This window comes from Cuculus canorus, chromosome 6 (assembly GCF_017976375.1).
Source record: "Cuculus canorus isolate bCucCan1 chromosome 6, bCucCan1.pri, whole genome shotgun sequence".
In the NCBI taxonomy this organism is placed as follows: Eukaryota; Metazoa; Chordata; class Aves; order Cuculiformes; family Cuculidae; genus Cuculus; species Cuculus canorus.
In genome coordinates, this window is record NC_071406.1 from 22,808,557 (window position 1) to 22,825,959 (window position 17,403).

The 17,403-nt window shown below is 38.2% G+C and overlaps 1 long non-coding RNA gene across 4 annotated transcripts in view; it reads right to left on the reverse strand.

Moving 5' to 3' along the window:
• Positions 1-496: 496 nt before the first annotated feature.
• The window catches only part of LOC128852581 (uncharacterized), a 76,388-nt gene continuing 59,481 nt past the window's right edge, over positions 497-17,403 (reverse strand). For 2 of the 4 annotated variants that reach the window (XR_008450550.1, XR_008450548.1), the window contains 2 exons: positions 13,493-13,608; positions 497-10,365 (listed from right to left, as the gene is read on the reverse strand). This is a non-coding gene — a long non-coding RNA (uncharacterized LOC128852581). The remainder of the gene's footprint in view (positions 10,366-13,492; positions 13,609-17,403) is intronic. The other 2 variants (XR_008450549.1, XR_008450551.1) reach the window with 2 other exon arrangements.

Below are 17,403 nucleotides of genomic sequence, written 5' to 3' on the forward strand. Positions count from 1 at the left end.
TACCCCTTAAATATATAATACATAAAATACATAACGCATCATACATATAAAATATTCCTTCATATATATAGTGCCGTATATATATTATATCTACACATCTTTATATGTAACACATAATTTATATTTTATATATATACACCTTTATACTTAATACTTAACATGTATGTAATAGATATATCTTTATATAAAGAGTACATTATATACAATAGATACACCATCATACACATAATACATAATAAATAATATATACCTTTATACATAGAGTACATTTTTATATATATTATATTTATATATTCCTTATATTATACATATATATAAAATGCATACCTTTATATAGAGTACATTATCTATAATACATATCTTTTATTATTACTTATTATTATACATATATATGTGTATACCTTTATACATATAATACATAATATATAATACATACCTTTATATAGAGTATACTATATGTGTAATATATGTACACCTTTATACATGTAATACATAATCTATACTATGACACATACAGTACTCATAGGTACACAGTCCATATACTCTCACCGATGCAGCACACGCTGTACGGACGCTTTGACCGGCCCCCCCCGCGGCGCTGTCGGTCCCGGCGATGCCGCCCTCCCGGTGCCCCCGGGGCGGGCAGCGCGGCTCCCGCGGGTGCGGGTCGCTCCGCGGCCGAGGCTCGGGACGGCGCTGGGCTCGGGGGGGGGGGGGACGCGAGCGCCGGGCTGCCCGCGGAGGGAGCTGCGCGCTATTTTCAAAGCGCGGGCGGCCCCGGCTGCGTCGTTCCCGGGTACAAGGAAAGTTGCGGCCACCTCCACCGAGGCTCTAAGAGCGGGAGCTCACAGCAACGCAAAACATTCATTTTTTTCCCCTTCTTCCTTTTAAAACTCACGTTGTGCATAACCCCTGCCCAAGAGGTAAGTGCCAAAGCTCAGCAAAGGCTCCTGCGCTCACCTGCTGCCCGTTCCCCCGGCCTGGCAGGCTCTGTGAGCCCAGTCATGGACACTTCCACAGGCATCTCCATGCGGGACAATCTGGCCGGCTGGCCGTGCTCCCCACATGCCACCTGCTCTGGGAATCCCTGCGGCTCCCCAAGGCGGAGGAAACGATGCCCATTGGCACCAATAACTGCAGTTCTGCAAGCAGCATTTATCCGCCAGCATATATTGTATATGGCCAGTTCTGCCGCTGGTTAGTCCAATAAAAGCATGGGCTTTGTGGGAGCAATGCCAAGTATATGGAAGATTAATTGGGACCAAGATAAAGCATGAAGCTGGTATTAAGCATATTAGAATAAACACTTTTAAAAGATCAGGTGTTCCGAGCTAGACACACAGGATGACGAATCTTGAATGTCTGAGAAGGCCACACTGGAAAAAAATGTCTGGGAATAAGTGGATTGGAGATGTGACTGAAAACAGTCATGAGAGTGTGGAATAGACAAAACCAAAAACATCCTGTTTGTCTGAATTTCAGAAAACCGAATAAAGATCTGCCTGAATGAGAGAAGCCAGTAGGACTGCCTTAATTTGACTCCTGTATGCCGTGCTGATTAAAAGAATATGCTTAGAGAAAACTATGAGGTCTGCGTCTCCTTCATCACCACAGGCTTCAACCTGTTCATCAGTTAAACACAGAGTTTGGATGCCTGTCTAGTTCTTAGCGTATCTGCTTCCACAGAGCGTATATAAAAATCACACAAAATAATTAGGAGAGCACTAAAAAGCACTGGTAGTCACCAATTATTTGACAACTGTTGTGACCAAAGTGTGTAACAACTATTTAGAAGTCTAAATACCCAATTCTTTGAAAATAATTATTTTGATGGTTTATTACTTATACCAATGGTGAAATTTACATATTGTCCCAGACATCCCAATTGACTTTGGCTTAACTGGGAATCTCCGTGCCGGGAATATTTCACACGTTGAGTCAAATTCTATGATACAGTTTCAACTCTGCCTTAATCATGATTTTGCAGTAAAGAGAAAATCACCTTATTGATACATTTTTCCAATATTTTGTTTTTCTACTACAAAACAGGGACAAAATTGTTGACTTTCTTTTGTGCTCTCAGGCATCACAGGGACAATGGCAGTTCACCAAGACCTGTCACTAGCAGGCCTAGACACACTTGGAAACACTGTTTTGAATAACATTTTAATACAGATAGTTTCACTGTACAAGAACCAAATGCTTCTTATTTTGAGAACACATAGGTTTTGTCTACAACAAGTAGTGATGATCTTTCTCTCACACCCTTCTGAGATAGTCCTTTGCATAGTGTTTGTAGGTTAGGTTGAAACTGCAGGACGTGACCACCATCTCTCAATAAATAGGGCTGCAAGAGAAACTAAACAAACGTTTCTTTCACAAAGCAAAGGTAATTCCAGCGTTGCTCAGCAGTTTGAACACTGTGGGCAGAGAACGTTCTGCACCTGCTTGGGGAGCCTGGAAGTACGTAGGAGACGTTAAAAGAAAACAAAGGCAGAGCTCAGGAACAACATAACAACAAAGCCCAAAGCAGCTCTGAAGCTGCCCAGGGAAGTCAGAGGCCTTTGTACTTGATTCTGGCTAAAAGAGGCTGAAGCAGGAAGATACTCTTGTGTTCTGAATCCTCCCATGCTTGAGAAAGCAGGAATTGTAATTACAGATCCTGAAAACAGGCTTAATTGCATTAAAAAGACTCTTGTTTCCTTACAATTTCCCATCCCAACTAGGAAAACATATAGGTTATTTTGGCTAGCTGTGCTGCTTAGGAAGGACAACATTTATCAGGGCCGATCAGTTTCTAGTGAGGGAAGAGTCTGCATTGTGTTCTAGTCTAGGTGAATTGGTGTGAAAGAAATAATAGAAATGTTTACTGAAACAATGATTTAAAAGATCAGAGAATTCAAGATAAAGACCTTTGGAATTTGAGCAAGAAGTCTAGGAAGGTGACGTAGTTTATGATTTCATCACAGTAAATAGCTGCAATAAAACCTGGGAAGAGTATCTTACACATCCAGTCTGGTGTTTTCCTTGAAACATGGTGAAACAATGGTGAGTAAGCAAATGGTTTGCACTGAGCAAGTAGCACCTACCTTTCGTTATCTAAGCTTATTACAAAAATTGGGGTTTTAGAATCACAGAATCATAGAATAGTTTGGGTTGGAAACGATCTTAAAGATCATGCAGTTTCAACCCCCCTGCTGTGGGCAGGGACACCTCCCACCAGCCCAGGCTGCCCAAGGCCCCATCCAGCCCAACCTTGAACACCTCCAGGGATGGGGCAGCCACAGCTTTCCTGGGCAACCTGTGTCAGTGCCTCACCACCCTCATGGTGAAGAAATTCTTCCTTATGTCTAGTCTAAATCTGCCCCTCTCCAGGTTATCTCTAGTCCTTATCACTATAAGCCTTTGTAAACAGTCCCTCCGCAGCTTTCTTGTAGTCCCTTTCAGGTACTGGAAGTTTCACTCTAAAGTGTCCTCGGAGCCTTTTCTTCAGGCTGAACAACCCCAACTCTCTCAGCCTGTCCTTGGATAGGAGGTGCTCTGTTCCTCTGATCATCCCTGTAGCCCTCCTCTGGACCCTTTCCAACAGGTCCATATCCTTCTTACATCGAGGATTCCAGAACTGGACACGATACTCCAGATGAAGTCTCACCAGAGAGGAGCAGAGGGGCAGATCCCCCCCCTCACCCTGCTGGCCACGCTTCGTTTGATGCAGCCCAGGACACGGTTGGCCTTCTGGGCTGCGAGCGCACATTGACGGATCATGTCGAGCTTCTCATCCATGAGCACCCTAAGTCCTTCTCTGCAGAGCCGCTCCCAATCACATCATCCCCCATCCTGTACTGAAATTGGGGATTTAAGGGGAACTTTGGCAGCTCAAAGTCTTCTTGGAGAAAAAGGGAATCAGTATTGCAGTACATGATTTGTGAATCTAATGAAGACAAAGAGGAAAGTGTTTCCAAGAAAAAAATAGAATTGAGGGCACTTCTGCAAACCCAATTGCTCAAACTGCCACTGAAGTGCAATTTATTTCAATATTCTCTGATGACAGAGGCATATATACACAAAAGGAATCAATTTCAGTGATCATTAGAGAGTGATTAAGCATCTTCTGAATACTACAATGTTTCTGTAACTATTCTTCTCTGGGCTTAACTGTTTTCAAAATTCCTTTCACACATGCCTTCATTTATGGTTTGGGGGCAATGTTGACAGAGAAACAACAGGCATTCCCTATGAGTATATCAAAAGAGTGTCTAAACCAGAGCTGAGCAAGCGAAAAGACTCTCAAGAGGTCTGGATGGGAGCGTTATTCTGTTAGTGGTATGAACTTATCCTGTAGGAAAGAACCAATAAAAATGTAAAAGGATGAGCTTAGATAAACTGTCATTTCTTAAATGGTTTACATTCTTTTAGCTTGTAGGCACAGCCATCCTGTTAGACTTCAGTTGAATGATTAATGTAGCTAAAATGTATTTAGCAGTCTGGGTTAATAGTTATTGATACTGGTGAATTCAAATGCTGCTGTTCATTCAAGATAAGCATAAGAAACCGTTAAGTACATGTTCTATATCAAACAATTTTGAAACTCGTATCATTGCTCCATTAATGCACTTTAATCAACTCATGAAAATTTTAGTCTTAGGCCTTCTAGAAATTAAAAAACTTGAGCAAGCAGTGCTTTGGCTGGGCGCAAGATGATAAAGCTTTCTCTTGCTCCATTGCTGCTTTACTGATCCCTACAACTCAGTGGGCAAAACACAGCTGAGAAGGACTGAGTGCCTCCCATGGAGGGAGCGCTTAGTGGCTGGTATAACAATTCAGCTCTGTTAGAGCTGATGATCAGTTGAGGTGAAGGATCCTGTGTGAGAAATAGTCATGGCTCCAGCATTCATTGGAAAACTTAATTCTAAGAACTTTTACTCTTGAAAGCTTATTTGCTTTATCCACATTTTAGTTTTATGATATGATTTGAAATGCAGTCTAACCAAATTTGTATTTAATTTGTTTAATGTGAGTTACATCAGCAGTTTTAAGTAGAACAAGTCGGTGGGATTTTTTTATACTTTTGCAAAAAGCCAGGAATAGAAGGAATAATTAACCATCCAGAATTCTACAACTATTTCTGTAGATTTTTAAAGTTGTATTTTAAGAAAATATTTTTCTATCATTTAGGAGTAATTAAAATGTTCTGGAAGTATTTCAATCTTACTCAGTATAACTCAAACAGCAATTTTGATTTTCAAATAGAGCACCTTATATAAGTTTGGTGGGCCATTTTGTCACATCTACCACTAGAATTAAGAAAGCAATCTGTAATTTTAGAAGACTGCACTTATGTTAAATACAAACCTAAAATAACGAAGTAGCATTTTAAACTCATTACATTGTAGCACTTCTTCACAAAAATAAAACAGAACTAAAGGCCAAAATGGTACCTAATAGTCAATAGCATTTGATCTATGAAGGAGAAAAGAATGTTTCAGAGTGGATGAGGACACAAGTCATTTGGTAAAGGCAATGCAGCAATGTCTGTGGGCAGATATGGACAAAAATTTGCAAGAAAAAAGCTCAGGGCCTAAATATGGTCAAATCCATGAAGGACATTTCTAGGGCTTAATGGCTGGACCAGCCAGGCTGCCATACAGTAGCTTCTGAAATAAGGATATTAAGACATTGTGGAAGAAAGTGACAAACAGAAACTGGACTACCACTAGTGTGGGCGTTACAGTATGTAATGGTAAACCAGGGAAGATTTTGGAATCCGATTCCCCCAACAGCTTGCATTTTTGTGTAGAACATTACATTTGCACAGCAGGACCTTAAAGGCTACAAGGGCTGTGGGTAAAGAAATGCCCTAAAGACAGGAGCCAATTGAATTGACTCAGTTCCATTCAAATTCTGCTGGATAATGTGGCGATTACTCTACTGCATGCCAGCAACACCACAGAGAAATCCTGAGACATCATTGTGACTCTCTCTGCCATGGCATATGATGAGATATATATACATGTGCTTAATATTTATTTTCATTTCTAAAACTGGAGCCACAGTGTTCTGCGTGAGATAGTGCCTGCTCCAGGTTTTATTTCTTTCCTCAGACTGCTCCACAGTATATTCAAGAAGCAGCTGGTAAAAATACAGAAGCTCAAGTTGAAATGGCTGACAGTAATGCTGTAATCCTGCAGCTTTACTTTTGGTCTCTCTTGCTATCACCACCTCCGAGCCTCACCCATTCTCCCACTCCGTGGTCAGCTGGACCAAGGTATAAAGAAAAAACCCTTTGAATAGATCTGTGCTTACTGGAGGATGATGTATTTTACTGGCCTTATATGAACTATGTATCCTATAACTAGAACATTGATCGAGAAAAAAAAAATACTATTAGTACAAACCTTAATGAGATTTTTCATGCAATTAAGTACAAAACCAATACCGTTGCAAGCAAATTTAGTTAGGAAACTATCATACTGAGTAGTGCTGCTAATGAGGTGTCAATAGTCAAGACTCAATTCCTATGCTTGTCTGGTTTTCTCCCATTGCATTAATACTTAAGCCACAGCAAACTTCAAATGTTGGATATGAAGTGGAATTTTAGAAAAAGAAGCAGCTCTAGCAAAGGAGGGTTGCTCTCTCATCCCCAAACATGTCTGTCATGCAAATACTCCAGGGAAGGGCCATTCTAGCAAATAACACATCAGTGTCTATCCTGCTGGGTTAGCTTTCATAAATCAGTATTTTCTTTGTTGCTGTTCCCTAAGAGATAGATCCTTCAGGGACAGGGCTGTCTGCTGAAAGGTGAATTTAAGTAACGATTAATTCCATCACTCCCTTTTACAGCCCACCCAGGATGCCGCTCCCCAGAGATGCTGTGAATTAATACCCTGACCACATATTCTGGCCACAGAACCACAAATGTTAAATGAAAGTTGGTGGAACATCACTGAAACCTTCACTGAGTGCAGCTAGTCTGCCAGCATACATTACTAATGGTCTCTGCAAACTAAGGAGGTTTCCTTACATTACAAGACATGTTGGACCTAAAATTAGAAATATCTCTTGAGTTTCCAGAATCTGCTAAGCCTCAAGGTAAAATATTGGCAATGAGTTTCAAAGTTACATTAAAAGGAAGAAGACTTTATTGCCAGGAGGGCTGAACGGAAGACACTTCAGACTTTCCTCACATTACAAGCCCTGTTCCTGCAGTGTCCAAAGCATCAAAGCCATTTGCCACATTGGCAAATTCATGAAAGAAAAAGAACAGCAGAGGAAAGAAATGCCCCCACTGTATGATTGTGTGAAATAGTGGTTTAAGACCACGCTGGATTTCTCAAGTATAATAAGCAGATTTTGGCACGACAAGGAGGTGGAGAGGCTTAATAAGAGCATCCCACTGAAAGCTGTTGGAACAGAGAAGTCCGTCACGACATTTTCCAGCCTAATAACTGGAGTTTTTTTTGACACAGCTTTATAGAATTTACAGGATTTTCAGGAATAAAGTTTGTGGCTATTGCTGATTTTACTGATTTCCAACGTAAGAAAGCTCATACTGTCGTATTGTCTCTGTGTGCCTCTTGAGCATCTCCTACTCTGCAAAGACTTTTGAAAACCAGCCAGCTGGTTCGACCAGATTTGACACAGGCTGAGAGTTTTCAACAATAATTATGTTCCTGCCAGCTTTGTAAAAATAGGCAGCTGGACATTGCAAGATCAATCAAGGAAAAGGTTACAGAAAGAGATCAGCCCTTAAAAGCCACTAGAGAACCCCATCTAAGTCATACAAGGCTTAAACTTGATGAATGTATTTGTCAGAAGAAAAGCCTTATTCTGAAGTTGCATCTTTTTTAAAGCCAAAGCCAGTCAACCAAGAAACACACATTGGGATGGTACCTGGCTGCTTTAATTCTGGTGTTCACAGCACAACTTGCTATTCGGTCCAACCAAGCAGTTTTTCACAAAACCTGAAGTGTTTCTATATAATAAAAGTGCAATCTTTGATCTGAATTACAATCAGGAATGCTATGAAAATGATGAGAAATTAATCCTGTCCACACACAACTATGATAACTTTGAAAAAAATTTAAGTAACACCATACATCTCTGTCTATATCACAGTTACACCTATTTATCTATACAGAACACACTTATGAATATATTTTTGAGTTATGAGATAACCTTAAATCCTTTGAAATTAAGTTCTAATAAGGTATCTTAATTTTAATATTCAGATTCCCTAGTCTTTAAAAAAAATACAGCTATATATAAGCAATGAGACAAGTATACAGAAACTAGAGTTTAAATTACAATATAAAGCTGAACCAATGCAGTTTGAAAGCAGACCAGAAGCATTCTAACCAGAAGCATCTTTAATAATGAAGTAGTCGTTATGTTAGGAAAAGCAAAATGGAGAAGAATGCTATTTAGTAAGGCAGTATTTTGAAACTCTGTCAGTCTAGGTTTAGAGCATACATTAAAATATAATCAGTTACAAACCCAGGAGAAAAATAGAAAACAAACTGAGCTTCAAAAATTCAGTTATTTTTTAATAGGTAAGTCTGAATGATATCTGTGTCAAATACAATGAAAACAAAACGAGGAGATAAAACAGGACATAGAATTTAGGTATATGGTATAAATTACAGAACAAAGAGAAAATAATAGTCTGATACGTGTCAGGGCAATTTCCATTATGACTCCTTGCAATGTATTAAGAAATGTGCATTTTGCAAGTCTTATGTGGACAGAAAATAAGAATCAGTCCCCCACTACTAGACATATCTGCAGTTATGTTGGAAATGTGAGGAAAAGGCATTAAAAAGGCATTTTATGCAAATAATAAATTCACATCAACATTTTCAGACAAAAAAGATAATTATTTTCCAAAACTGTGAATCTGTAAAATAGCTTTAAGGGTAAAAATAAGTCAATTTAGAGCTTATTTTGACATTTCCAAATAAAAACATTCACTTTTTGTTTTGAAAATGAAGTTCTCATTTAAAATATTTTAGAGGACAAAATAACTGTAAAGTGAAACATTCAGGCTTAAGAAAATATTTTGCTTTAACAGAAACTGAATTTATTTACTTTTTTTAGAAAAACAGAAAAAACTGCATTTCACTTTAATGGAACCTCTGCCCCCCCCCTTTCCCCCTCTTATTAATTTAGCTTTTGAATCCAATAATACGTTGTCCAGATGTACTAAGAAATAGCAGACTTATGACTGAAGTCTTTCCTACCATAACATCTAAAGCAAGTGGAAAAACGAAACCTGAATTCCTCAAGTCGAAGCAAGCAGGTGATCTAGCAGAAACAATCACCAAGTTTTGTGCTACTCCGAGATGACTGACAAAATAGGGCCTGGTGACTAGAAGGCATTAACTCCACCTGCACTAGAGAAAGACCTGCCAGCTGCCTGCTCAAATATCTGATCTGATCTAAAAATTGCTGTCAGAACTTCACCTTCAAGTGTCACTGTTAGAATAGCTTTTAGGACATTGTTATCAACTGGTGGATTGTCACTGTTTCAGCAACTCCTACTATGGGATTTACTTTGACGGTATATTGATTCAGTTAGACGTATCTGAGATGCATATCGATACTCTCTTGGAAGATAAACGTGTTCCTTTTATCGGTAGTCTGAAGCTTGTACTTTTTGCAAGAGCTTAAGCCAGGCCGGCTGTTTTCCTAGGCTGGAGCTATTTCAGAATTTGGTTCCTAGCTGCTAGCTTGTTTTGTGCTGCTTATTTTTGGAACAGAAGGATGGCAGGCTGACTGCCACACTGACTTTTTAACATAGGAAATACCTTTGAGAGGTAAGTACTAAGTCAAGGGACCCTCAACTAAATGTACTTTAGAAACAAACTGTTAAATAGATCTTTCTTATGTGATTCTTACTGTCATTCTTACAGCAAATGTCAATGGGGATGCACCTATATAAGGGATAAAACATTTGTTCCTGTATATTTAAGTAGTAATGTAGTATTGCTAGTGGCTATAAAGTAAGTTTCTGTTCCTGCATTTAGTATTGCCTTACACCATGATCCTTAATATTTTCATTAACAATTTAAACAAGAATGTCTCAGGGACTAATCTGAAGTACACTGAAATAATTGTAAGCCTATTTTCTCTCTGAAATTAATGTGCTTTTGATGAGGTTCACAAGTAGAGTCCTTAACAACCACCCCACGTACTCACTTTGTGTATCTTTGCCTCCAAGCCAGCACTGAGTTGGTGGTTTACCATCACTGCGATACCATCTATAACATCGAGCCGGCAAGTCCACAGCCTTCCACTGGTGCTCAGAGGGCAGCTCTCCTATGTCACAGCACCAGAAGCAAAACTGGGCGATGCGTAAATACAGCCACACTGAATCAAAGGAAATGAAAAAGAGCTTCACTTTCATTATAGGTTTTCTCCACAATGAGGTTTAAACCTCTAATAGCAGAGTTACAGGCTGAGCCTGAAAAATTGTACTTTAATATGGTCATAACAACTGCAGTTTAGGTTACAGAAAAGCTGATTACAGCAACTTGGTTTAAACATGCAAATAAAACCACAGAGCTGCTCACATGGAAGTCTTATGGGAGAGTAGATGAGTATGGCAAAACATCACAAGACGTAACTGGAAGGACAGAAAAATCAACAGAATATTTGCCTTGAGGCACAATCTAGCTCTGATATATTTGTTGTACCTATAGCTCTAGGTGTGTACTCATATACCAGACACTGGAGTGATGGAGATCATAGCCTCATGGAAAAGCGTGCCAGCAAGGTAAATCATGCTGTGTTTGTAACCTCATCTTTCCAAAGACTGTTATCCTAGTGAGACTTCGGAAGCATCTGTGTACACACTTAGAAATAGCAGCAAAAAGCAAGTCCTTGTATGCTGCTTACACGTGCCGTTTCCAGGTCACACAACAACCTGGCATGCCTTTGGAAGGCCTGGTTTGAAAGCATGGATGTACACTGGGTGATTTTAGCTGTGAACTTTTCTAAGTAATTCCTCAGCACACTGGCTGACATTCCAAACCACTGAGCATGTTTAAGCAGCTACCAATTTCTTAATATCAGAAATAGTAAGAAAATATTTCTTGCTCCCTAGCTCCTAAGTTTCTTCCCCAAATTATTTCTGCTTGAGATGTAAACTAGGCAACATTCACATCTGCAGTATTAAAAGCTCAATAACTTGTCTACTTTTGCTTTAATTGTTTGATAAATATTTTTTTGGTAGTGTTATTTTTCAGCATTTCTTTTTCTGACCTAAAAGACTCCCCAGTACAGCCTAAAGTTAGAATTTTAAATGAATGAAACTTATGCAGGGTAATTTCTGGGTTGCTTTACTCTCACTTATTTGATCTTTTTTTTCTCTCTCATGAGCATGTTGCACTCGAGGGCTTAACTACCAAGATTTTCAGGAAAATTACAAGAATCAGTTCCATAAACATAGCAAACCCCTTGAAAATCATTCCCAAAATAATATCTTTCAAGCACGTATAAAATACACAAAAGCCATATGAGCCATAGAAGTTGAATTGAAATAAATGGCAATATGCCATGCACTACTAATAAACTACACCAATTTATTTAACATTCAATTCACACTAACTTTAGAGATATACAATATATGAGCAAGTTAACTTTACTAAAATTAGACTCTGCATACTCGGCCTCCCCATGTAGTGGTGTAGTGGCCACAAAGATTTCACGTTCTTTAAACTGAGGCAGAAGTATTTTGTTGGCTATGCTTGATGGAGGTAGTTTCCTTCACACATCTCAGGTGATGGGAATGAGCATGGCTCTGCTGACACTGGAACCACACTCACAGACATTAGGGTAAATTTGACCATTTCTGTAGTACAGGAAAATTTAGAAAAAGTACAGGGTGGGAGTGGAAGAGTTGTAAAGCATTCTCTTAAAATTTGTTTACTATCACAGTGAGATATAAAGCCTTTATTTGATGTCACTTGGTGAGACCTAAATAGCTTGTTCATTGTCCTCCCTAGTTTATTCCTAGATAATAAAAACTTATGGTCATAAAAGTTAGTATTGTGTTACATCACAGTTTCTTTTGTACTTTAATGGAGATTTACATAGCCTGCCTACATTAAAAAAGAATTCTTTAAGTCATTTCCTGTTTAAAATAAGATGCTGTGACTCAAGGCTTCTTCAAATCAGTTGAAAAATACTTTGTCACCCATTTGCCATGGTTATGTTCATGTGAAAAAACTGTCATCAGTGATAGCCATGGCCTTTGCTACATTTTTTGCACCTTGTGATCTGCCCACACACCTCACCTCTCTGTGGGTTACTTCTGCTTCAGGCCCTAAGCCAGGCACCAGGATGAAACTAATCAGAAAACACTTTTCTTCTTACTTCAAAAGTAATTGAACTAGAGACACAAAATAAGAAACTTTCAATTCAGAATGAGCTGATTTTTTTTGATGATTAATTGTTAAGAAAAACTTTAATCACCCAAAGGAAAAAAACCCCCAAACTATCTTCCCATGGCAGTTATTTTTATTCATGATATTGCTACTTAGAGAAAAAAACAGTTTTGGAAAATATTCCTACAAAGGAAACCACTTAAACAGACTAGATTGAAAGTCAATAGTTGTATCTCTCTTGTCTTTGCTGAGTTTTGGACGATGGAGCAGATTCAAGGTTTGTGTATCAGTAAGTCTAAGTTTATCCAGCAGGTGCAGCCATCAGAGTGGCCTCATCACATCTCAATGAAAACTAACATTCTATGGAACACACCTGAATTTGTTGTGTAAATTTATTAAGTACCACATAGCGTCATTGTTTATCTTCACCAAAAGCTGCATTTTGTCCTATTCTAGAGGCTTCTTTCTGTTATGCAGTCATTTTGTTAGTCTGTCTAGACCACAATGTGAGGTCATCTTCATACCATCTGTTACACTTGTTTGGAGTGTGTCTGCAACTCAGTTCAGCTCAAGTGTTATTAGAACACTCTCAAATATGAGGGTAAGTCAGGCCAAGTCATACTTCCCAAACATACTACAGGTATTAGATCTACTATTACAGATAATACAGTTAGAATTTTGTCATAGGTTTACTACAGAAGTATTTAGAAGCGATTTCAAGCTAATCTTGGAATACTTTCATATGAATATCTGAATTCACATAAAACCTAGCATATTTGAGTGGCGTGGAATTATTTAATTTATAGTACTGGTACAAATGTGGAAAAAATGCCTGTAATTTGAGCACAAATGTCAGAAGAAAAAGCTAGATTTTGACAGTCCAATTGACATTGAGTAAGACCTTGCATATACCAGCCCATGATCTCAGTCAGATGATGGGGAAGGGAAAGCACCACTTAGTGGGTGTTCTAAAGACTCTGGTGTGGCCTCTCCATCTGCTCCAGTGTTTCAGGGCATATAGATTCATCAAAGACCAAAATTGCAAACTTGTATAGTTTGATGTTAACAAGAGCAAACCAAATATTAATAGAGGACTTATATTATCTTACCTTCCAATAAACTGCATTTCTATGCCAGTAACAACTGTTTACATATTGCAGAAGTTGAAGAAATGAGGGCTTCTTTATCACACCTCGGAGTCTAATAAGGAGATTAACACCTTGTTCTACAGAGAAATAAAACAATATTTTAAGTAAAACATTATTTCTAAACTGTCAACGTAGAATACTGTAATTCAAGTACAACAGTGATGTTCGTGGCTATTACTCTCAGTAAAAGAAAAAATAAGGAAATACTGGACAATTTCTAAACTACAAAAAGCAGTAGCTTTTTTTTTTTCATTGTTCATTGTATCACACATTTTTTAAATTTCGATTTTTACATAAATACTATAATACATAGAGAAATAATGAGTAGCACTAGATACCGTATGTATTAAATTTTTTATGAAGTTAATAATTTTGAAGTGAACATTTTGCAACCATTGCTGCTAGCTGTATGATCTACTTGTCTCCAAGAAAATCTAGGCTTTATTTACATCCATGTTTCTGCCACGCAACTTTATTTAGTGTTGCATCCCTCTTAGAAACCATATTCTCATAAACAAAAGAAAAAAAGAAAAACAGAAAAACTCACATAAACTTTTACCTGACTATTGAACAAGCAACCTCCAATTTTATCTGCAGAAAGGAAAATGCATTTCAGAAAGAAAACTGAAATATTGCTAGATGTTTGCATGGATACAAGTTAGATCCTCAGCTTTTATTTAATCGCTATTTTCTTAAATATTATAATTATGTTGACATTTGTGAAGCTCTGCTTTTTAGGCAAATTCTGTTAAAAAGTATTCTCAAATAGCCTCGAAGTATTAGTACTGTTCACATTTGGCTTTTTAGAGGACAAGATCCATTAAGCAACTGCTTCCCACTTGTTGCCAAACACAGTACTCTCTTAGGAGCTGGAGAGGGAGACTGGAATGACCACAGTGACGTGGCCTTTAATGATAATGGAGATACCTGGGAATTCCTTGTCTTGTCTGAGATGAAGTGCCAGTACAGATGACATGGCATTTGTCTGGGTGTGTCTGAAACACTTGTGTCAAGGCAGCACAAAAATACTTTGCCTCAGTGTGCCACGGAACGGGGAATAGCAGGGCTTGGAGCTGTGAGGGAACAGGAGAGTCTCTGCACTGCATTGGGTCTCCTTGGTAAGAAAATCCAGGCAGCTCAGGGCTGAACTTTCTCCACAGGGGGTTAAGTAGGCAGATTATTTGGCCAGCTCAGTATTTTTGCTGTCCTCTGCCTCATCAAACTTATAAATGATTTCTATGCCTTTTAGAACACCAGGTGTATAGGGGAAGTTGCAGCCAGAATGTTGCAGGGCCGGATTATTTTCAGGTGTTTTCTCAGAGGTGGGAATATACATTGACCTCTCCATCCTGCCTCTGAAATATCCTTTTCTTTCAAATGCAGGTTTTGCATTTGAATTTTGTGGAGAGCTATGCATGAGCAGATACATCTTTATTCAAAGAGCAGAAAATTCCCAGATTGTACTAAGTAATCTGTGCATTCCTTTTATAACAAATCCTATTAGTTCACTTGAATACCTTTATCTTCTTAAACTACTGTAATGCCACTCTGTTCTGAGGGCCAGTATGAACTGATACCACTTTTGGGAGGCTGCGATTTTACAATGAGCAGGAAATGAATGAAATCCAGGGAAAAAAAAAAATTGATTTTGTGCCAGTGCTTGGGATATCAGTTCTGCCAACTGCCTGTCATCCACTTCTAGCAGATGTGCTATAAAAGGAGACAAAACTCATTGTTAGAATGTTGCTTGGTGGCCAAAGCCAATTACAGGATGGAAAACTGAGCCTTTCTAATAAAAGAATTTGCATATGGAATTTACATGTATTTCCATATAAGTATTTTCAAACTGCTTAAAGGAAGGCTTGACTAAACTCATTTCGTGTTAATATGCATTAACATAGCCCCTTATTTCATGCATAGTACTGAGTTTATTTACTGTTGTATTTTAGTCTGATACTTTATTTCTTGCTGGTCATATTCTTTACTTTTCATAAATGTTTTCCAAGATAGGATACATTTTGATTCCTCACATTAAAAGTGTGTAATGATTGCCAGGAAGAGAAAAACTTGTTTTTGTTGTTGTTGTTATTGTTGTTTTTAGCAGAACATGAATTAAAAAAGCAGACTGAAATGAGTTGCTAATTCTTGTGAGGACAGCCTGAAGGGAGACTATAACTGTTTTCAAGTGTACAATAGTTTGCTAGCTTGAGGAAGGCAATACACTCTTTATTTCTTTCCCTTTTCTTAGTAGATATGTTAGCATGCTTAAAACAGTAAGGGAGGCTTAGATTACACGCTGTGGAAAGCTTTCCAGCAGTTACAGATTGTGGAGCACAGAATGTATTGTCTAGTGAGACTGAGGCACCTCCACTGCTGGATGCTTTTTAAGAACTTGTAACACAAGCCTCTCCGGAGTGTTTAGGCAGAACTGATCCTCTTTGGGACAGGGCATGTGATATGTGACTTCTCTGGGTCTCTCCATTCTTAAAGTCTATGAACCCTTTGAATAGTTTCTCACTAAATTAATATTGTAAGTTATTAACTGTAAACTTGGCATCCAGTTGCAGCTATGTTACAAGTAGTAACGGGTATTATATTGACATTGTAGTAGTACTACCATTCTAAAAGTACATTATACCAGAAGAGCTAGGTGCTATTTGCATGATATCTGCAGAACAAATCTTGTGCCCTGTTTTATTTTTCTGTCTCAGCCCCATTTCCTTGACTACAGAATGGCACAAATGTATGAATCTAGTTTTTCAGAGTAGCAAAGAAAATCTTCCCTCTGTTTTGAAGTCTTCTGAACTCTTACCCGAAAGGCTTAGTAGTAATAAGACAGTGGTATCAGTGCTCACTCCTTTTACTGGTGTCAGTATCACAAAAGATTCAAATAGATATTGCCCACAGCACATTGCAGATCAGGTGCTGTTTTCCACTCCTTCACCAATTGCAGCCAGAGAAGTCAAGCAAACTCAAACTAGATTGTGAAATTTCTGTTGTGGTTTCATAACTGGAGAGGAATGAGAATATGGAGAGACTGAGACAGGGATTGGTTTAATGACATTACATTGAAATTTCTTAGTCTAAAAACAAGTCCCTCTATGTACTGTAGTGCCTTAAAATAATTTAAGCCTTGAAACTAATGTTTTAAAACTAATTTATATATTATATATGTGCATACCTATACACAAACACATCTTTCACGTTAACCGAACTGTATTAATGGCAATATTTAAAAGCATTAAATGTAGTTTTATTGAGGGCAGCAGCTATTAGAGCTTTTTTTGTAAATCAAACTTTTTAAACATTCACATAGATGCGGTATCTAGAAATACCCTTGCTTTGTATCAATCAAATGCATATGATAAATATTTCTATTCAAATTTAATTTGCTTCATATTTACAAATATATATATTTAGATAACTTTTGTACTCCTTCCTCTCCAAATTATGCTGCTTGAAACATACTTAGTTGCTATGGATAGCATGACAGAATAATCTGCATAATTTTTACAACCTAACATGGGCTGAATCTTGAAATCTTTTTATCCAAAAAGTCTCATGGACATCCATAGGAGGTTTGCCTGGGGAAAAAAACCACAAACCCACAACAGCCCTCCGCTAAACCAACCTCTTTAGATTTTTGGTATGATACAACCCAAACACGCAACTTTCCCCCCACAACTAGATACTTAATTTGTCTTCTAAGTCCAGCTCTGACCTTTTCTCAGATGTTGAATAAGTATTTCCTGTCTGTAACGTATACAAACAAACTGAAGTGTATTGCAGAAAAATAGAAGGTCTGCTTTGGCTGTTTTGTAGCATTCTGGTCAGGCAAAACATTCATATGTCTGATTTAACCAGGCATGTGA